General features: G+C 41.2%; 1 protein-coding gene across 1 annotated transcript in view; it reads right to left on the reverse strand.

Annotated features, from left to right (window-relative positions):
* The window catches only part of tmem108 (transmembrane protein 108), a 55,026-nt gene extending 32,042 nt beyond the window's left edge, over positions 1–22,984 (reverse strand). The window contains exon 1 of the mRNA XM_053342715.1: positions 22,922–22,984. The gene's annotated coding sequence lies outside the window, so the exon portion shown is untranslated. The remainder of the gene's footprint in view (positions 1–22,921) is intronic.
* Between the last annotated feature and the right edge of the window lie 314 nt (positions 22,985–23,298).

Below are 23,298 nucleotides of genomic sequence, written 5' to 3' on the forward strand. Positions count from 1 at the left end.
ATCCCTGACTTCTGTCTTCCAGCCGGCTCTCCAGACCGTTACATCTCACGGTGCGGCTGGACGTGTCAGGCCGACAGACAGATTGATGTGCAAAGTCTTCCTCTTTCCGACGAGGCCGCATCGATTGTTTGGCCAGAGTAACGGATAACCGGCACATAATCCTCCACGTAATGTCTGTCAAAAGATCTGAATTTACAACAACAAGGAAAATAGGCTGGATTTGATGAAGTAGTCGACCTCATCAATCATCTGATTTTATCACCACCTGGAAAAAAAAGTAGACTCCACTTGCTTTCCGTCACTTCTGAAGTATTATATTTTACATGAGACTAATTTTAGGATTGATTTGGACTCGGTTAAAGTGTTTTTTTTTTTAACTTCAGCTTTTGATTTAGCATCCCAGCAAGGATGAGACAACTGGCTTGTTGAGTGTCTGGTTGGTGATAACTTTCTCTGCTCTCCAGGCATGGATCCTTGGCAAGCTGGAGGGGGGTTTAGAGGGAGGGGATGATAGAGTAACTTTGCATAAGTGCATGGCTGTCGAACTCCCTGAAGCTGGGAGATGTCAGAGAAAAAGAGAGAGAGAAGCTGTTACCGCTCTGTGAAGTGATCTCCAGCAGCGGTTCTAACACAGAGCTTGATGTTGTACTGTAGAGAAAAAAAGGAAAAAAAAAAAAGCCCTGAGCTGCGGGGTCTTTCTTCTCCTTCATTTCCAAGCTTCCCTTTGCTCCCCACTTCTTTAATGTCATGCCATGCTTTTCATCCAAACAAGTATCTTCCTCTTTCCATTTTCTTATCTTACTTCAAGCTTGGTCTACATGCTCTGAGTTCCTTTACCCAAAGAAGAGGGGCTTCTTAAGCTGCTCTGGAAACTGGGAAGCTGGGAAGATGAGATTTTGAGAAATAATTTAAAGACTTTCACGGAAATAGTAAACAGGAAAGCTTTATTTGGACTTATTATGGATGTACACTGACACTGACAATTTGGCATTCAATATTTAAGAAATTGAGAATCTGTGTGTGTTGTTTTGTACTGACGCCTGGAAAGTAATAATGAAGCTGTGACTTCGGATCAGTATCACCGATTTAAAATGTAAACGATAGTTCACACATCACATCCTGTTTTTTAATAATTAGTAAACTCAGCATCGTCTGACGCAGGCTGGAAACTCTGCACTTTTATTTTTCATTTACCACTAACGGTGCTGCAGTGGGTTCTGGCAGCTTCTGGTCTAAGCTTTTCAAAATAAAACCTTTGTTACTGAGCGCTATCTCATTATTATTAAAAATCGTTTCCCCCCGTTTTTTTTATTTTTGAGATCGTAGTTTACATTCAATCATATATCCTCACATCCTCACAGGAGGAGATGACGCCTGGAAAGTAATAATGAAGCTGTGACTTTGGATCAGTATCACCGATTTAAAATGTAAAAACCTCAAAAAAACAAGTTAAAGATGAAAACTTCCACATATTTAGTAGCACCACTATCTGATGCTTTCCTCATGTTTAAAATGCATAGTCCTGTTTTCAATTCAATCATATAAAACAGCATCACTTGTCTCTTTTCTCTCTTTACATGTGACTAGTTACTCCCCAACACTGAACAGCAGATATACGTCATCGTGTACGTGAGTGGAGAAGGTTAGCATTACATTCAGATTTCCCTGTAAAGCCGGTGACGTGGGTATCCTCCACCTGACAGCCTGTCGGCAGCAGGTCGAAGCACCTGTCACGCCTCACTTACTGCCAGCGATGGTGACGGCTGACCTGCTGGTGGCCAAGCTGCCCTTCTGTGCAAGCTGACACAGTTTAACCAACAGCAGTTATACAATGACTCAGCTGGAGATGAAGAACTTTTCCCCTCCAAATTCTCAGCATGAGTCAAGCATTTCTTTTTTTTTTCTTTTTCAAAGGCTGAATCACTAACTTTCCAAATGGGGGCATTTGTGTGACATTTACTCAAAGCGCACCGGGGGAAATTTCAACATGGATGTTTCCAAAAAAAAATGGACAGATCTAGAGAGATGAGGACATGGCACATTTTCCTTATTTTGAACAAATTATAGTCAGCGCTCTACCATAATTTCAGCAGGGAATTAAACTTAAAAGAGTGGCAAATAAATACATCTTTGTGAGAATGATTGACAAGATGGAAGATTGTTTTTTTATCCCCCTCTTTCCACTTCCAGCAGCTACATAGAGGAGGAAATATGCACATTGATCAAGTCTGAATGGAAAATGTGTCATTCAAAAATATCAGTAACCCAAGACTCCCACTTTAAGTATTTATTAATGTATTAATGTGCTTTACTTTCCTGTTTTAGATTCATTTTCTACATTCAAGGTTTGGAAAAATGGTTAGCAACCTGCACGGGTCATCTCCTCCAATCACATCTCACTGTTTAAATATGTTCTCCGTTTTTATTGGCGAGGCACACGGTTTATTTTTAGCTCCCACACATTCGATAAAAATCAGACACTTCTCCGGAGATTTTTAAATTGAGACAAACAGACAAGCCAACACAACAGCAAAATAGCATGACACAGCAGTAGCACGGCAACGCCAAGGGTGCTGTCAGCCACCATCCATCCTACAGCATCCCAGCGGGCATCACAATTAACACAAGGCTTCCTTCCCCTGGACGCACCTAACCCTCTTTATACCGAGCAGGTGAATTGTTAAAGAAGGCCAGTGATGGAGAGTAAAGAGCCATGTTGGGGCTGTTACTCAATTACGTTATGTTACTTAATTACTCCCTGTGGAAAATGTTTCTATCCTGACTCACTACAGTTTTCCTGTCTGATGATGACCGTCCGTTCACTATTATATATTATATTATAAAGTCTGGTCACTATTGTCACTACTGAGTTTGTTTCTGAAAGACGAAGATTAACGAGCAACGCACAAGCTTTGGCTGCTTGGTTGGGATCTGCATACACTCAGCTTGACCATCACTGTTTGTCCCTAAGTGTCTCTGTATTAGCTTTGTGTTTGCATGAGAGGTCAGAGGTCAAAGGTCAGGCAGTTGTACCGGCAAGCATACATGAAAAGCACCTTTAATTATCTTTTTTATCTGCCCAATTTATGCATAATAATTGAAGAACACGAGCTTCATAAACTGAGTCACAACTTTGAGCTCCGTGAGAGAAGAAGCGGTATTATAAGTTTTTCATAGTTATATTTAATGGTGTTTCTAAGAAGGGAGGAGCGTTAGTCTGCTGAGTCACACACTGATGAAAGAACAACAAGGTTAACCGAGCCACCCTCAAAAAAAACCAGACAAGCTCTCATTAAAACCAAGAATATTAAGAGAGAGCTCACATAGAAAAAGGAGGACACACACCGTTTGCAGCAGAGTTGCACGTCTAAATGATTCATGTCGTCTAACGAAGTGTCCCGCATTAACATGAAAGCTATTTTTTATTTGCCTTGAGGGGTTTGGTTAGATTAAAAATGTAACGGTGCAAGATGACAAATCAATGGTGGGTACTCTGTGGGCATGAACGCAGCCCGCCTCTTTGAGGTTTCACTTCATGTTAAATAAGATGCTTGCTCTGGGGATGCCACCGACATACAAGGCACAATATCATAAACAAGTTTAATCCCTTTTAAGTCAACATAACAGATGTAACAGGGGTGGGACAATGTACTTATTTCAACATGCTGAGGGGGAGAAGGGCAAAAACAAACTCTGGGCATTTGTATCAGAGAAACAAAAGACACAAAACTTCATAGAAATTTCATAGACTATCAGAGTGGTGACCCCCAACATGAGCATTGATACCTGACATGCAGTTATTGATCAATTAGAGAGGTTGTTTGTTGGAAAAACACAAAAAGTTGGACCTCTTTAATTGTGCTTTCTATTATTATATAAAAGTATTTGTCAAATAATCTCCAAAATCAGTTCAGTAGTTTTTTTTTATGATCTGAAATTGGGTCCATTTCGTATCAGATGGATGTTTATCTGCTTCAAAGGCAAATTTATAAAAGAAAGAAAAGCTAATTTCCATCTGCTGCACCAACAATGAACCCCTCTATGGCCAACTGGGTGACAGATACACAAAAGACGTCCTCTAACTTATTTAACACCGGTGAATCGAAATCAAAAGTCAATCCATTAAGTTCTTCCTCTCACCGCTGATGTGAGGTACGCCCAGGTCCATTCAGAGCCACTCATGTATTTGATGTGTTGACATACAGATCAAGAGACCCGTGGTAGTAAAATAAGACCCTAAAACGACTTGATTGGACTAAGAGGAATTTGGATCCAGTCCGACTCTTGCCCTAGTTTGGGTCGCAGCTACTCAGAAAAGTCGAGATTGAATTTCAATGCTACAGTTTTACCTCCTTTGGCCTCTAAAAACATTTCAGATTAAACAATCCGGAAAGAAAATATCATGTAAGTCAACACCGGGTCAAAAGAACAAACAGTTACAACAGTGACTCAAAAGCAAGCTAAGCAAACTAAGAAGATTGCGGTTACCATAAAAAGGAAATACGCAACTTCGGAAATCCTCTTGATCCAGAACAATGCTGTACTATGGATTTCAAGAACAAAGCGTGATAACAGCCAGTGGAATTTACTCTTTCCTGCAGACCTATGATGTGACAATCCTACCGAGAGTGTCTCTATGAATCACATAAGAAGCTATGTCCGGTGCTAGACAGGAAGCGAGGCCCTCTGGCACATACAGGAATGTCCCCGAGCTATCCTGTGCTGTACACAAGAATTTACATTGCAAGGGAGGAAATACGCACTCTTTCCACTCTTGTCTCTACACTTCCTTCCTCCGTTCATGACGGTGCAAACGTACTTTCTACAGAAACTGTTGAGCACACTTCTCAGTAGACATGAACTACAACTCCAGGAAGTTCCTAACTCTACACACCATACCCTAATTTTACCTCTTGACGCAGCCTTCTTGTCTGGTGACAATGGCAGGAACGAAAAGCCGAGGGGAAGGATGTTTTTTTGGAGTTGGGGAGGGCTGGGTAGGGGGTTGCATTGTACCTCGTTTCCTTGAGCGGTGCGGCAGGGACCGCCGTGAACCAGCTGGAGACGAGTGAACGCAAGGAGCAAAATATCCGTAGAGAGAACGTCCAAGGTCCGGAGATTTCCCGCCGAGAATGACCACGTGTCCAAAGCCAGTGAGCAGGAGAGAGCGAGAGAGAGAGAGAGACAGAGGGAGAGATGTTGTATTGTTCTCTTCTTCGTCCTCCTCCCTCCCTCCCTCTCACATCCCCCCACTCCATCCCCCACTATTAGTGAGACGGATTAACTCAAAGAGCTGCTAGTCCTGAGAGCGTGTCTGGCTGACTGTATGCGGACAAACACACACACACACACACACACACACACACACACACACATATATATCGCATCAATTAGACCTTCTCCGTGAAATTCAGGCTGACAGACGAAGCCAGACACACTCCACAAAAACATGACAAGGACAACTGGACTGAAACTGGAGGATTTACTTATGGATGAACAGCCCGATTGCTCAATTCTCCAAAACAGACTAAAGGCCTAATAAGCCAATTACAGCAAGACTAAAATTGCGTGTGTTGCAATAAAACCCACTAGACTCCCAACAACCCCCCACCCCTAAAAAAAGAAATGTTTGTGATTGGCACACTCTAGAGGGGCTCCAGTTTCAGAGTGATGGAGCCCGGAGACTCTCATCCAGACAGGGGTGACCTTTCTTCTTCAGCCACCCCAGGAGAGAGCAATGATTACAGAAGAGGTATCATTTCGGAGCTGGAAGTGTAAAAACTTGATGGAAAGGGAACCGAGGCAGCAGCCGCTTTAATGACTTGAGCCAGCACCACCCCCCACCCACTCCCCCACCCCCCTCCACTGATGTTTACTTGGAGATGACAGAAGATATGACTGTGTGGAGGACCTGACAGGGTTGACATTTTAAAGTGAGATCCCACTGCGGCCAGTCCAGTGGGAGTCCAGTTACAGTGGAGGAGGCACCGGAGAAGCAGAGATGGGACACATTATTTGGATTAATATCACGGATCAGACAGCACCCCCCTTGGCGCAAGTATTGTTATCAGGAAAAGAAGTAAAATCACAAATCAGATGTATTAGAAGTGGCAAGGATTTGATCTTATGAATCCATATTAAAAGGAGTCATTACGCTTCACAGGATTTGCTTCTGAAACATCATCTTTCCAACATGAGAGGGGCCATGTCTCATCATTTTTTTTGGTTACTTTCTGAAACCAAAAATCAAAAACACTTCAAGCAGTGATTAGTCAGGTGGATGAACTTCTCACTCACGCTCTCTTTTTTTTATTCCTCACATAAAAGACAAATGAGTGTGTAACACCATGAATGCCTTTGAGCAGAGACTGTCGCACTTCTCGATGAAAGCAGGCTTTGTTTCCACGCCTCGAGTGTTGCTGTTTAAACACATTTGCCTTCAAACATACTCGAATGACACATGGTATGAGCTAGTTTGTTTTCAGATAAGAGAATAGAACAAAGTATCAAGCACGACAAGCATTATTTTTTAAGAAATTAAAGGACCAGTGTGTACGATTTAGTGACATCTAGTGGTGAGGTTGCAGATTACAACCAAATAACTCCCATAAAAGAATGTAGGAGAACCTATAGTGGCCAGAAAACTTGCAAAAAAAAACTTAAAAGCCCCTCCCTAGAGCCAGTGTTTAGTTTGTCCATTCTGGGATACTATAGAAACATGGCGGTGCAACATACTGGGCTCCGCATAGATAAGAGTATAAAGAGAACTGGATACAACGATGGAGGCGGGGCTTCGTTCATTCCTATAAAAGCTGCTCAGTGGCGCATGAAGCTAAAAAAATGTTCTTCCTCTTTTGCTTTGCTTCTGCATCACTGGGCCAATAGAGCAAACGCACATGTGACTTTAGCGGCTACTTCCGGCTAACTTGAATGGGGGGGAATAAAACAATCTTATCGTGCAGCTCTTTTGGACTTTTGAAGCGTGATCGAACCAAATGGATCAAATTCTGATAGTAAAACGAGTCAAAAATGTATCCGCTGATTTACAGACGTCTATTTCTAAATTAGAGTATAAAATATGAGAGGGCAGCATAAAATAATGATTTGCTTTAACCCTCCTGTTGTCCTCAAGTCAAGGAAGGAAGGAAGGAAGGAAGGTAGGAGGGAGGGAGGAAGGAAATAAAGAGAGAAGAAGGGAGGGAGGAAGGACAGACGAAAGGAAGGAAGGAAGGAAGGAAGGGAGGAAAGGAGGAAGGAAGTAAGGAAGGAATGAAGAAAGGAGGGACGAAGGAAGGAAGGAAGGAGGGAGGGAGGGAGCGAGGAAGGAAATAAAGAGAAAAGGAGCGAGGGAGGAAGGACAGAAGGAAGGAAGGGAGGAAAGAGAGAGGAAGGAAATAAAGAGAGAAGGAGGGAGGGAGGAAGGACAGATGGAAGGAAGGAAGGAAGGAAGGAAGGAAGGAAGGAAGGAAGGAAGGAAGGAAGGAACAGAGGTCGCTTGTTCCAGTTGTGTGCAGCATAACAGCTAAATACTGCTTCACCATGTTAAGTTTCACAATGTAAGTCTATGGGAACAGTCTTTTTTGGCCCCAATAGCATTACATGATGTTGTAATTACACAGTTATATATCAAATTCGCTCTTCCTGGGGGTTTGGGGCTCCGTGGAAGAGACCCTCTCCATATGTAGATATATAAAAGGCTCATTTAAAGCAATAAAAACACAATGATTCTTATTTCCAGGTGATTATAAACTAACTATATTCCATTCCTGCCAAGTCCAATTCTACACACTGCACCTTTAATTAAATCCACTCCATAGATTTCTCTAAAACTTAATCTGTCCACATATTGTTGAAGTTAATTAAATATGGCTGCAGCTTAGCATTAAATTGATTATTCATTCAGAAAATGAATGTAGAAAAATGGTCACATCGTTTTTTCTAAAGAGCACAATTTGCCATCTTAATAATCCCTGATTTTGTCCAACACCCAACGATATTCACAAAACTGTTTTCTATTAGTTTTCTGACAAATTGATAAAAAAGATAAGTTGACTAATCATTTCGGCAATGAATATAAAGCAGTGTTTCTTTCAGTGTTTCTCTTGAAACACTGAAAGAAGAAAAAAAAACCCAATTACCATCTTGGAAGCAATTTGAGTTAACATATTTATTAAAAAGCATTGTTATCGATAACCAGGAAGAATGCGAAACTAGACTCAATCTTATATTGTAGCATATCGGAAATAAAAAGTGGACCATCACCGCCCTGATCACAGCGTCAGAATAAACCGCTGTGATCAAAACAAACCAATTATTAAGTCTTTCTATGAATCTGATCCCTGCTGACCACTAGCTCTGTTTTAATGACCATCCATATTTATTTTTCAGTCTCTTTATTAAGATACAAACAGAAAATACAGGAAATATGTACTCAAATTTCAGAATAAAATGGCTTCTACAGGCAGAAATCAGTATTTAATGTGATCTCCCTTGCCACTAAGCACATCTTGAACTCTTTTAAGGAGATTGTCCTGAAGATGATTGAAGCTGTTTTCCCTTTGAGATATGATTTTATGTCTTACGTCAAATTCTGTGATCTTTGGCATTTTGAATGTAATGATATGATTAATATTAGCAAGCTTCCAATGAGTTAAACAACATGTGCTGTGTAATTGATCTTTTTCACAGCAGTAATTTTGACATGAAATAATCGGACGAATACAGATGTTAGCAATGATACTAATTAGTGTTCCATTACATTTAGGTTAACCTTTGTGTCGTCTTTCTTTCTTTCTTTCTTTCTTTCTTTCTTCCTTCCTTTCTTTTCTTCCTTCTCTCTTTCTTTCCTCCCCCAACCTTCCTCCCTTCCTTCTTTAATCTGTCCTTCTTTCCTTCCTTCCTTCCTCTTTCCCCTCCGATCCCCTCCCTCCTTCCTTCCTTCTTTCCTCCTTTCCTTCCTTCTTTCCTTTCCTCCCTTCCTTCTTTCCTCTGTCCTTCTTTCCTTCCTTCTTTCCTTTCCTCCCTTCCTTTCTCCCTCCTTTCCTTCCTTCCCTCTCTCCTTCCTTCCTTCCTTCCTTCCTTCCTTCCTCCCTCCCTTCCTTCCATCTGCCTCCCTTTCTTCCTTGACTTGAGGACAACAGGAGGGTTAAAGAGAGCCATGTTCCTGCTATTGCTCAAGTGTGAAAGGAGCCCTAACCCTAAATACTTTACACCACTTTAGCCTATGGTATAGAAGCTGCTTTTTTAAATTATATTTTAGTTTTTTATACTGCATACACATTTCCTGTTATTTTCTGGTTGTATTCTAATAAGAGAAATAATAATATATGGTCATTATAGCATTGCTAAAACAACAAAATCTAAATTGTGGTATAAGACTTTTGCACAGTTGTACATTGAGAAACATCCCTGCATGCATATGAGTACTGGAGGAGGACTAGTGCCTTCGTGTTGAGCAACTAAGCAATGGTGTATGACTGCATTGAGCTTTGATGTTGAAGCTTTGGAGGCAAGTCTGATGCAAGAGGATCAGCCCGAGTTCAGTAAATAACATTGTTTCTTGTTTCTATAGGCGTTGCGAGGTAGCCTTACACAGTTTAAAAAGAGATTGATGTTCATATAAAGAGCTTTAGCATGGATTACTGTCAGATACGCGACATCCATCATATATCACTAACAGATGCCTATTGGAGAAATAATGAAGCAATCAGTGCGACCATTCAGAACATTAATTACCAACACTATCCCGGGACGCCTGCTGGCAGCATCTAGGCGAATGTGTGCATGTGTGTGTGTGTGTGTGTGTATAAGCTTTTGTTTGGTCAGTGCCATCATTCATGGGCTGAATTAATGAATAGGTAAACAGCAGAGGAAACAAGCCAGACTCAGCATGGTTTGGATGAGATCTGTGACTCACATGTAGGAGTCAGCAGTGTTTAATATTATGGATGAAGCAGCGGTGGTGGGTTCAACGGTAGGATGGAGATGGAGATGGGAGATGGAGATGGAGCTTAGGAGAAGACGTGATCTCCAAAGAGTCTATGATGAAGTGTTGATGCATGTGCTTTTGTTCTTACTTCAAACCGGTGAAGAAAAAACTGATTACTATTTCATCAGAGGAGTGTATGAGATTCTAATAAATCTTTAGTCTCCGCTCAGAAGAAGAGTAATAAATAAAGATGGACAAGAAAGAGAGAGAAAAAAACATCTTAGTAAGGTGTTGGATGAATGCTTCTCCCATCTTTGTTGTTTTAATAATGGTGGTTGATTGCATTAACACCTCATTTATTCATGTTTTATATTAATTTGTCAGCAGTATGTATCTCAGACTGATTATTTCAACTATTATAATGTAAATACACACACACACACACACACACACACACACACACACACACACACACACACAATGAAAGTATAATCTCCACACAGTGCTGTCTCATTCCCTATTGTTCAAAAGTGTTAACCTGATCATGTCTGGTTGAATAAGTTCATCATATCCATTTAGAGAAAAAGAAGATTTCACTACATGAGTGAACTAATTATGGGAAAAAAGGGAAAAAAAAGAAAAAAGAGGTGGGAGAATATACATCTTTTTACTTATTGGTCCTTTGGTTTATAGCGTCATTAGTTAATAATGTTAATAATAATAAAACAATGGCCTTTCATTATAGGGTTAGGTAAATCTCTTATTTCATAGATTAATCGATTCAGTTTAGTCTATAAAATTGTGGAACATTATGAACAAGAAATAATACCAACATCACGTCCGTCCAGATTCATTAAATATTTGTAGTGAAGACTTTGAATGCAATAAAAAGGTTAGTTTGACCTTTGACCTTTGACTTTTGACCATCAAATTCTAATCAGTTCCTCCGTGAGTCCAAGTGGATGTTTTGAAGATATTCCCTCCAAGCGCTCCTGAGATATCGTGTTCATGACTAAAAATGGCATGGACAGGAGGTCACAGCGATCATGACCTTTGACCCCTAAAATCTTTTTATGTGAAGTTTTGTCATAATTAAATTAGCCTATTAATTAGTTATTAGAGTTATGGCCAAAAAAACATGTTTTGTGAAGTCACGTTGACATTGACCTTTGACCTTTGACCACCAAATTCGAATCAGTTCATTAAATGGAGCCCAAGTGGACGTTCGTGCCAGATGTAATGAATTTTGCTCCAGGTGCTCATGAGATGGACACGAGGTCACAGTTGTCTTGACCTTTGACCACCAAAATCTGATCAGTTCATCCTTTATTTGAAGTGTAAATGAAGAAATACCCGAAAAACTTGAAAACATAGCAACAAACAAGCATAAAACTGCTCATCACAAATTTCCCAAGATCACATATTTTGCATTAAATAGCTTGTTTTGTCCACCCGAAACCCAAAAATATTTAATTATAGAAAACAGAGAAGTAAAAAATCTTCAAATCAGTCAAAAAAATCCCCATAATTATAGAAAAAAGAGAAGTAGAAAAGGAACAGTCAACTTTTCCAAGACCTAAAATATGATTGTCAAGATAAATCGTCCATAAATCAACAAGTTGATTCTTCCGCTATAATCTTTTGCTGCCGACGCCTTCTTCCACATTTAACTCGTGACTTATAGAAAGCTTCCTTTAGCTTCACTGCGTATCTGTGGTCCTCGATTTTTAAAACTGTCACTGAGCAGAGTTGCAGAGGGACAAAAACCCACCCAGAGAAAAACTGTGCCAGACAAAATGAATGTCAATAGCATTCCAGCAGCCTGTTTACGGCTATCGTAGTTAAATGTCAAACGCTCTGCCCCTCGGGGGGAGGAGGCGGGTTGGTGGGGGGGGGGGGGTTGCAGGTGTCTCTTCCTCCATCACTTCGCAGCTTCTCTCCTATGTGTGATATTGGGCGCATCGGACAACATGACGAGACGAGCAAGAGCAAGATCTATTATTAGTGAGAGAGCACAAAATGGAAACAGTTCCCAGAGGACAGCGAGAGAGGCCGGCCGAACATTGCTCTAGACATTATTTTAAGATTAGCTGCAGATGATGACTTCTGTACCACAAAACTTAATACCTGCTTCAAATGACATGTTGTTTGACCGTGTCTAAAAAAAGGTAGGAGTGTTTAAAGCTTCTCTAAAATGACTGCTGTCAAAGTCGGCCTCCTCCTGGCAGCATCGCTTTTCTTTCTGATCTACTTCCAAGAATTTCAATCCTCAGTCGTACAATCGAGGATGACAGCACGCACTTTCAGACTCTGGAAAGATGCTGCGCTCTTTTGTCCACATGAAAAGTGACAGAGGTTGTGGTGTGAAGAATACAAAAAGTGAATAAATAAATAAATAAATGAATAAAGAGCTCCTGTTGTCCTCAAGTCAAGGGAGGAAGGGAGGAAGAAGGAAGGAAAGGAGGAGGGAAGGGAGGAAGAAGGAAGGAAAGGAGGAAGGGAGGAAGAAGGAAATTAGGGAGGGAGGAAGGAAGAGAGGGAGGGAGGGAGGGAGGGAGGGAGGAAGGAAGGAAGGAAATGAGGAAGAAGGAAGGAAGGTAAAAGGGAGGAAGGAAAAGAGGAAGGGAGGAAGGAAAAAAGGACAGAGGAAATAAGGAATGGAGGAAGGAAAGGAAGGAAGGAAGGAAAGAAGGACAAAGGAAATAAGGAAGGAAGGAAGGAAGGAAGGAAGGAAGGAAGGAAGGAAGGAAAGAAAATAGAAAAGAAAGAAGGAACAGTCAAGTTTTTCATACCATACAGAGATAAATAAAAGCCTATGGATGCCTGGAAATGAACATCTAGCATGCATTTTTAAGTAAGTCTATCAAAGCCACTTTTTATACTATTTCTTGTCATTATTGTCATATCATTATTGTTTATCCTGGATATTAAAATATATCTGCACTCTCATTTCTACTATATTCTACTATTTACTGGCAGAAGTCGTCAGAGCGTGCATGTACAGGAAACGATGACAACATTTGATCATAAGTTCATTATAACCCTAACAGATGAGTTTATTGACTTCTTGTCTGCTTTAATAAAACAACACAATGAATTCTCTCAGCCCGCTTCTTCTTCTTCTTTTTATTTTTTTTTTTTGCTGCCCTCATTTTTTGCTCTTCTTTCTGTTGCCTTTCTGACAGAGAAGCTGCTCGAGGCATATTTAAAAACTAAGTATTGATATATTGTCATTCCTCCAGGCAAGATCCCCTCCAGACATGTTTTAAAACTGATCAAATTCATTTGTTTGGAACAGTAAATTATGTTTAACCCTCCTGTCGTCCTCCTGGGTCAAATTGACCCGTCTGTTTTGACTGTTCCTTCTTTCCTCCCTCCCTCCTCTCTTTCTTTCCTTCCTCTCTCTTTCCTCCCTTCCTTTGTTCCTTCCTCCCTCCCATTTTTTTCTGTCCTTCTTTCCTTTCTTCCTCCATCCGTCCTTATTTCCTCCCTCCCTCCTTCCTTCTTCTTTCCTCCCTCCCTCCTTTCCTTCCTTCTTCCTTCCTCTTTTCTTTCCTTCCTTCCTTTTTTCCTTCCTTCCTTCCTCCCTGCCTCCCTCCCTCCCTCCCTCCCTCCCTCCCTCCCTCCCTTCCTTCCTCCCTCCCTTCCTTCTTCTTCCTTCCTTGACTCGAGGACAAAAGGAGGGTTAACATGTTGTTTTCCACAAAAAGAACTTGAATTATCTTATTTAAAATCCTTAAACTGACATCTCCTATGCAAATATATTTAGCTTCAAGATGAATCGGGATGTCTCCTACTTCCACTTTCAGAATATGCACGCTGAAGGCTTCAAGTTTCCATGTTATGCATGTAGTATCCTGGCCCTCCATTGGTCTAAACTATAGTTGCAATGTCAGATATCGTTCTCATGGGTATATCCTTTAAAACTCAGATTATTGGTGAGGTCAGAGAAACTTTCCCCCTTTCCCCTCTTCAACAGATAAATGTGAAAACAGTCCTCTAGTGTCAAACTCTGCACATACATCATGCTGCACAGTCAAGCTAAAAATACAACTGAAGGCAAAAGAAGAAAAGAAAAACACATTTTTTGACTAAAAAGGGAAACTTTAAGAAACTCTAGGACATTAGCCTTTATCACGAGTCCTCACCAAATCCACCAGAATAGACATGATGAGAGGATTAATGCTTTAAAACTAAGATATGTAACTATTCTGTATTAAAATGTCTAAAAGCTACTATTTTATAGATTATGTTGAGAGTTTCCAACAACTTTCAAATGATCATCAAGAGTATACACACACAATATGATGATCATTTTGTGCGCTTGAGCCGGTGTTGAGGTCGTCTGCTATGAACACTGTCATAATTAAATTTTATTCAGTTTTAAGCTACATTTTTTACAATTAACCTTTCATATATTGGTTGTTTTTAATGAAGGAATGAAGGATTTTAGTGGTTGGATGTCCCGATCGGAAGTTATCAGAGAAACAAGCGGAGCAAAAGTTAGCAGCGGCGAGGCTAGCAGCCCCTCTGAATGTCCTGTATCTACCAAACAGCCTCAAGCGGACGAAAAGTTAGCGGCGGCTAGGCTAGCTGCCCCTCCAAATGTCCTCTATCTACCAAACAGCCTCAAGTGGACCAAAAGTTAGCAGCGTCTAGGCTAGCAGCCCCTCTGAATGTCCTCTATCTACCAAACAGCCTCAAGTGGACCAAAAGTTAGCGGCGGCTAGGCTAGCAGCCCCTCCGAATGTCCTCTAGCTACCAAACAGCCTCAAAGAAACACAGATTTTTTATGTGAAACTAGTTTATTCAGTGTTTTTAACAATTATCATTTTGATTTAGAGACCCTTAGCAGTGAAATGATGTGATGTGTTTGTAAGGTATCAAGAAATATTTGAAGCAACTCCAACAGCAGATGCATCAACTCTCTCATTACAGTGTTGAGAGGAAGTTAAACAAATAAAATAAAATCATTGTGGTTGGACATATTGTACACCACAGTGAGCCGCAGTGATTTTACAGCACAAACAGCCAGCACAGCCACCATTGTGTCCAATTTATTTGCGGCTTCTGCCCAACCCAAAACGTCAAGTCATCTCTTATCCCCCAAAGGACACTCTCCTCTCCTCTTCAGGGAGGAGAGGGGGGCGACAAGTCATTCCAGCAGCTTCAGCAGCAGTTTCATTTAGCTGCAGCACCATTTGCAGTGTCTCTATATATGAGATAATCTGGATCTTGTATAAAAAGGTGTAACTCCACATATCAGTGGAGTCCCGTGACGTCCGCTCAGTTGCTGACCACTCACAGCTTTTGTTGTTTTGCATGTCGTTCCTCTGCTCTCTGCTGCCAATGCTCCACTCACTCCAGCATCAGAGTCCTCCCTACAACGCCTTCGATTATGCCACTGTCTCCATGGTGATGTAGCTGCCACAAACCACCATCACTTCCACCCCTACCAGCACCACAAACACACACACACACACACACACACACACACACACACACACACACACACACACACACACACACACACACACACACACACACACACACACACACACACACACACACACACACACACACACACACACACACACACACATATATATACAAATACCAGGCGAAATCCCACAGTGTCATTTTGCAGCCTTTTTTTTCCTCCTCTGCTCTGTGTATGAAAATTAATTCAAGGGGCTGACATCTTATTCAGTATTAATACTCACTCAGATTACTAGACAGCTTTCCAGCCTCCCCACCCTTGGGGCCAGGAATCTCTTGAACTAGGAACTAGAGAGGGGAAAATGGGAGTAAAAACCATATAAACTGCTCTGTAATTGGGGGTGACAAGCGCTGATAGGTTCATATTTGAAGAGCTCTCCCAGAGGTGGCTAATGCAATGATTACATTGAAATGTCAGCTCCTGGGACACCTTTGGCAGGAAAGACATCAGAAACATAATGTATCACCACTCTGACTCACACACTAGCTGTCATGTAGCTAACAAAACCACCTTTCCTTGAGCTTTTTGGCACAGAGCACACTCCTCTTTCCTCCTCCCTCTTCCTTCTTCTTCTATCCACGATAAATTTCCTTTTGCCTCATGTGACCTCGCTGAGGACTTTGCTCCCTCCCTTGCCAAAACAGTGTACATGAGGAGCATCAGTCCTGCTGCTCTTTAGACCATCAATCAGACTCTCCAGCAGCCATGAAATGAGACATATGCGGCATGGGCAGGGCACAGAGAGAAAACAATGGGTTTTATAAACTCCAGCTACAGAGGACATTTCCCCGACAGTCAGGCTGCCTAAACTTAGACAAAGATGGATCATTACAGCTGCTACAATTACTCATTTGATTGATTAGTTGCCATCTTTTAAATTAACCATCAACTATTTTGATAAATCAATTAATCATCGAGTATTTAGTAAATGTGGATACTTACTGTCATACTTGTTTTTAGACATCATCTTGACATTTTTCACCATTTTTGGGCATTTTATAAGCCAAACAACTAATCAATTTAACGGAAAATAATCAAGTCATGAAATCCAAATAATGGCTTTAGGCAGAGAGTGCGTGTTCCTGTATTTGGAGGATCAAGCTTTGATTTACAGAGCAGGACGGGTACAGTAAAGATGACCAGGCATTTAAGATAACATGGGGAGGAGGAGGGAGGAGGAGAGGGGGGAGGAGTCATTCCCATCACCTCAATCCTCCATGACAATTAGCTACTGACAGTGACATAAGAGTCCAATAATAAGCTCTACCATGGGGCTGGGTGGGGTAGACTCCTCAGTCCTCCAGCATATGGCACCGCTTTAATCTGCAGCCTCTATCAGATGAGTCTGGCCAGTTAGATGAGGTTTGATGTTAACTGATTACACGCTCAAAGGCTTCCAGAATAGATAAAAAGTGAAGGACATAGACTATAAATACATTTTACTGCATTCAAAAACTGTTTAAGAAAATAGAAATGGAAGGATCTTCATGCTTTTGGTGTTGCAAGAAGTTCAGCAGCTGATATAAAAAAATATACAGATTGAAGAAGTTGCCAAGGAAACCAAAGACTAGAGACTCTCTCTCTCTCTCACTCTCTTTTTTTCTCTCTTTTTTACTTGACAGAATAGCACTTTGCAGGGTGAGAGGGTGGCAATTTGCTTCCTTGTTAGCCGGGGTCACAACCCTCCATCCATTAGAGGGGCTGAGTAATCCTCATAGGTGAGCCCAGTCTCAGACCCCGTAATCATCGGGGCCTGACACCTGCTAGTATTATCCTCCTCCATCACATGACCCTCTAGGCCAGGAAGGCAGGGGCATGGAAGGGAGGGGGGGTGGGGGGTAAAGTATAACCCCCGGGACTTCTTCCTCTTTTTCTTCTCCAACCACCAGGCCTTCAAATAATCCTATTAGACTCAGTCATCTGTGTTGAATTACAATGAAAAAAAAAGTGCTGATTGTTCCTAAAATATGAACCCTGTGTGTCCTGAGGTCGGCCCACAGGGGGGGTCGGAGGGGAGACAGCCTCATCACCTCATCTATCCCTGTGTTTCACTTTAAAACACATGGATATTAAACACCTCTCAAGTCACGACATATAAACTAGCATGTGTTAAATGGAATAAAAGCGGGCTCTCAGATTTTAACAATACAAACACATAACAAGCTGAAAAGTCTCCCTTATTAAAAAAAAAAAAAAAAGAGGAAAAAGATGAAAACTATTTAGTCTGTGGGGATAAAGACCAGAGTTAAGCCCAGCCGTATGACTCCCTGGTACAAATGTGTACCAGTAATGTTTTAAAGCCTTTGTACTTCAGAGCTTTATAACAAAAAACCTTTTAAAAAGAAACCTTATATCTTAGATTGATTTATTACTTCAAGACACTGTTGCATATATTCTCTATAGCTTTTCTATCTTACTTTAGTTTTATAGACTAAACTTGCTATGTAACGCTTTAAAACACTTTGAAAAATGCATTGGGAATTACTGGTGGGAACATAGTGTAGTTTGACATAAGCAGGTTAAATATTTGACCACAAAGCAACCCTTTGTTTGATTTAAATCTTAAAATTCACACAGTTTTCTTCTGAATGGATCTTTATTTAACAAGTCTGTATGTCAGTATAGCGTTGGTGTTAAATCACAGGCAACACGAGCTGTCATCAACCAAACTATGGGAGCTGAAAAGTTACAAATGTTACTACAATTCATTCAATGGTTAGCAAGATATTTAACTCAAAACCATTGATATCAGCCTAAAAGTTAATAAGATTAATCCTCTGGGAGTCATGAACGCAGGTATAAAACTTTGATGCTATGAAGATATTTTAGTCTGGAGCAAAGTGGCAGATCAACCAGCTGATATCACCAGAGCTTCATTGACGCTGCTAGCATACTGGAGCTAAAAAAGCCGTTTCGCCGAGGTTGGGATCATTCAACATGCACGACTATGAAAAAAAATGCTTTATCATATTTTTCACATTGCACTTCCTCACCTCATAACATCAATGATATCCAATTGTATACCTTAAAGCTGCAATACATGACATTTAGCCACTAGATGTCGCACTTTAGCACCAAAATCTCAGACCAAAATATGTGTCGTTTACTCAATAAAGTCGATAAAGTGATAAAACTCAGATCAAACTGTCAAACTATGCAGTGCTGATCAAATTTGAGACACAGGAACTGACATGGACGGAGGCCACGAAAGGACTCACACGTGCACTAATGCTGCGTTTTCATTAACCTCAGGAAGTTGGAAGTCGGAGCCGGGAATGACTTGACACCCGAGTTTGAATTGTTCCACTTAAAGAAATAAGAAAACTAGTCCTAGCCAGGTTAGCCACTGATAGCCAATACCAGTCGTTGTATTTTTGCACATACGATCACCATAGCAACACGTCCACAGATAGAAGTTGGACAGTATGACTGATTTAATGACGCACACATAAGACAGAACTGCTAATAAACTGGATATTAATACAACTTTCACACTGTTGATGCACAGAGCTACAATCTTGGATTTTGAAGTCGGGGCTGGTGAGCTTCATCCGACCTTAGGAGGGCGCTCCAGTTGAAATTTCTGACCGGGAACTTGGAAATTACGACTTTCGAATACAACTGAATGCACCATAACATGCACAGTCATGCTACAAATACAAAGAGGAGAGAAGATCGGACACAATAACACACAGACACACAATAGAAGTGTGACTTCATTCACTGCTATTCATCATTGAGATCATGTTACCTGAGTTCAACTGTGGCATTTTTTCCTGGATACCAACAACATCAAAGTGAAACATTCAGTGCCCAAAATGCCACAATTTTTCTGCTTTTACTTGAAAATCTCCTTTTTTTTCTACTCAAAGCTAGAAACCTGCCTTTGTGTGATGGATTTTAACACCCAAGGGGAACGACAGAACATGTTCTTCACCTCGCTGTATTAACTCAAATACTCTAAAATCTCTAAAGCAGCACTCAACAAAAAAAAAAAATCTCCTTATGTAACACAGTCACAGCGGTGTTTCAGCTGAAGAAAAAAAAAAAGAGGAACTTATTGGACCCTTTTAGCCCCTTGGGTCCCTCTTGGCACAGAGGGTGACCATCAGTGGGTGGAGGTGCAGATCGGAGTGGCATGACTGCAGCTGAGGAATGTGAGGAATTCCCCTTGTAAACACGTTGTCCTCATGCTCGGACGGTCACTGCACTCTTATCTCCCCGTGCCCATCGCCCCCTGTAATCATCATAATGGTCAGTTATTCATTACCACCACCCCCCCGCCTTTCCTCCTCTCTTCCTCTTCCATCTTCTGTCTGCTTTTCCTGTGGCCTGTGTTTGGTGAGGGCAGGTGGGGTTGCTGCTACTGCCAAGAACTCCAACCTTTTGTTTACCCGAGGCACCACATGGTATATTATTCACTCTGATACCCCCCAATGGTCAAACAGAGCCGACTCTGATACTCCTGTTTGCAGTATAATGGCTTTTCAAAAATGTCAACACCTTGAAATAAAGAGAGAGAGAGAGTTTCTGCACGACTAGTCCAGTCCAGGCTTCTTCTTGGTGTTATGGGAATGCGGGAATGCTCTTTAGTGGATACGATCATAAGGAGCTGAGTGGGGAAAACATTTATTCTTCCCTCTTGGTTGAATAGAGGCTTTTTTTTTTTAGCTTTTCAGCATGGCACCTTCCCCCAGTGGCTCCTGTGTTACAAGCCCCCCCCCCCCCCTCTCTTCCTCCTTCCCTCCCTCCCTTCCCTCTCTATCAGCTTAAATGAAAGTCATTCCCGAAATCAGCTGAGGGCCATTCGTTAATACCGCACAGCATTTGGGAAAAAAAAAAGCAACAGGAAGAGCAACGGCGCAGTCTGGTTTTCCTCCTTTTGCTTCGGGTGAAATCCTGTTTTGGTCGTTAGCTGCTTTGTCAGGCTGGAGGAAGGTGCAAAGTCCATCCTGAGCACACACTGAGTAGCATGAGGGACCCATGAGGAGGGTAGGAGGGGGGCTGCATTCCACCTCATAGTGTACCACTCTCTACCAGTCATGAGGGACACACTCACATACTTATTAGTATTAAAAGCCCGGGTTCACTTTCGTAGCGACATTCCCCGACAACTTTCCCATCAGTTTTGTACTTTTTTTTCCTGAAACCTCCCCCATGATAAGTTTGTTTTAAGGGAGGATTGCCTCTGGATGGGAAAGCTGAGATTTTCCGGGTGTTAATGTAGACTTTTCCTAACTGTGATGATAAGAAAGCAGCTGTGGAGATTGTTCCTGAATGTTGACAGTAGATGTCACGACACAGAGGAAGGTGCCGAAATGATGGACGCACACTTTGACCTTTATTATACTGACTGACATCCGATAGCTATGATCTATGTAGAGAATAATCCAAAATAAATGTTAACTGATAGGATGAATTTGACTTCTTGAGGTTTTTGTGACATTTTTTTCTTTCTGTGAAGCTGCAAACAGTTTGACAGTTTATCTATTAGTCGACTATAAGAATCTGCAACTATTTTACTAATTAATTAATCATTTAAGTCAATTTTCAAGCAAAAAATGGCAGAAATGTTCTAATTGCAGCTTCTTCATGAGGATTTGCTGCTTTTTCCTGTTTTTTTATCATTATAAACTAAACTAAACATAGATTTTAAAGACTTTTTGACAGTTTTTCTGTTTTATAGACCCAAAAAATAAAGGAAAAATGTAGATTAAAAGAAAATAATGTATATTTAAAGCCATAATTGTCTATTAATTGTTCAATTAATGGACTATATATTCTAAAAAATGCCAGAAAATACCCTTAAAATTCTCATCAGGTGTTTCCAGAGTCTCCAATTCACTTTATGAGACACTGAGATACGACACAAATCAATTCCTGGCTGTCTTTGCTTGATCAAAACTTTACCAAATAATCAATTATGTATTATTATACATGATTAAATCCTGATAATCTATAAATCAACTCATTGTTTGAGCTGTAGACACTGAAATGACACAAAGTTGACGCCAAACTACGCCAGTCTAATCCAAAACATAAGACTTTGGGACTATTAATACAAACTAAAGACTTTTTCTTATTAATTATGTTCAATCTGATGAAGTTATATGTCACGAATCATCTTTATGCACCAAGTTACATCCAATAAATCATGGTAAAAGTTGCACCGTTGCATAATATCTCTCTCTCTGTGGATATATACGACTGATCCTCGAGCGTCGTGCAAAAAGCATAAATGTCCTCATTAGTGTTTAAGTGCTTTGCTCATATGTTCCTTAATACCCATTCACAGTATCACAGCATGTCCACTTGCCCCGAGAAAGCTGTCAGTTACAGATGTCAACACCCCCGCTGACCCCTCTCTCTCTCCCCCATCATCACCACCACTAACACCACTAACACCACCAAACCACTGCTTATACACACACACACACACACACACACACACACATTGGAGGATTGTCCCCCCCAGAACAAAAGGAGTTGGGGGGTTTCTGTGGAGAGCCGGCAACCAAACATTCCTGACACAATGGAGCGAGTGGAGGGCAGGTTCAATCAGTACACACTTTTAACTACGCTCTATACCATCCTACTATGCCCCCCACCTAAAAAAAACAAAGCTGTACCTCTACTCAAATGAGAAGGGGGTGTATCTACTGATGGTGGTCTTACTTTTTTCTTTTTTTTTAACAGAGTTTCTCCCATTATCTGCTTTGTCGCTGCCATGTTTGCCCGGAGAAATAAACTACTTGAAGGGCACTCAAAGGGGTCTTCCAACTTTTTCAAGATTGATAGCTTTCCCCCTCCCCCCCTTTCTCTCTCTCTCTCTCTCTCTGACTCTCTCTCTCTACTAAACTTTTTAATTTTTTGAAAAGCAAACCAGCTTACCACAGCTGTAAATAAACTGGGACCGCAGCCAGCCACCGAGGAATCTCTACCATTAATCTCTCCATGAATAGAGTGTCAACCCCCCACCACCACCACCACCCCAAAAAGTCTACTGAAACACTTCAGAGCACATTTTCCTAATTGACCAGGGTGTTTAAAGCCTGATATAACATTAAACCCCCTTTATGTGCACCAAAATCAAACTAAATTAACTAAAAAATGAATTCCAGGAATCTTCTAGAGAGCTGCAGTTTATCAGCAACAGCTTAACTTGTGATGATGGCATTTTTTTTTATATATTAAAAAAAAGAAAAGAAAAAGGAAGCTCTGATCTGATGAGGGTAGACTATGATTTAGGTGATGTTGCAGTGACATGTTATGCAGCAGTGACACTGATTTGATGACTGTCACATTTAACTGCTGCTGGAAACCTTCAGCCAGGGTTTCAGCAAATCTCATGATCCATATATTTAATATGACATAAAAACACACACACACACACACACACACACACACACACACACACACACACACACATAGCAGAGGCTCAGAAGACAGAATGAGCTATCAGCTGAAGTAGAGATATAAACTCATGTACTTACCTATTATACACAAGGTGCGCTGTAACGTCGGGTACTTGGCGTATCCGAAAGGGAAATGCAACCCCCTTTACAAAAAAAAAAAAAAAAAAAAAAAAAAAAAAAGCAGCTGTGTCACACTTCACACCACACAGAGGTGCACATGTTGCCAGTCCACCCCACACCGAGAAATGTCACAATCATGAGCCGCAAAGAAGCCCCCCCCCTCTCCTCCTCCTCCTCCTCCTCCCTCCTCCCTCCCCACCTCCAGGAGCAGGGGAAGTGTTGCTGAGGGTGTCCCCCCCCCAAAAAAAAACCCCAACCGCAACCAAAACCACAATCACTCTCTTAGTCGCTGGATGGAGATGTGCATGCAGGGGTGCCACCCTTAAATGCTTGGA

This window comes from Scomber japonicus, chromosome 21 (assembly GCF_027409825.1).
Source record: "Scomber japonicus isolate fScoJap1 chromosome 21, fScoJap1.pri, whole genome shotgun sequence".
NCBI lineage: Eukaryota > Metazoa > Chordata > Actinopteri > Scombriformes > Scombridae > Scomber > Scomber japonicus.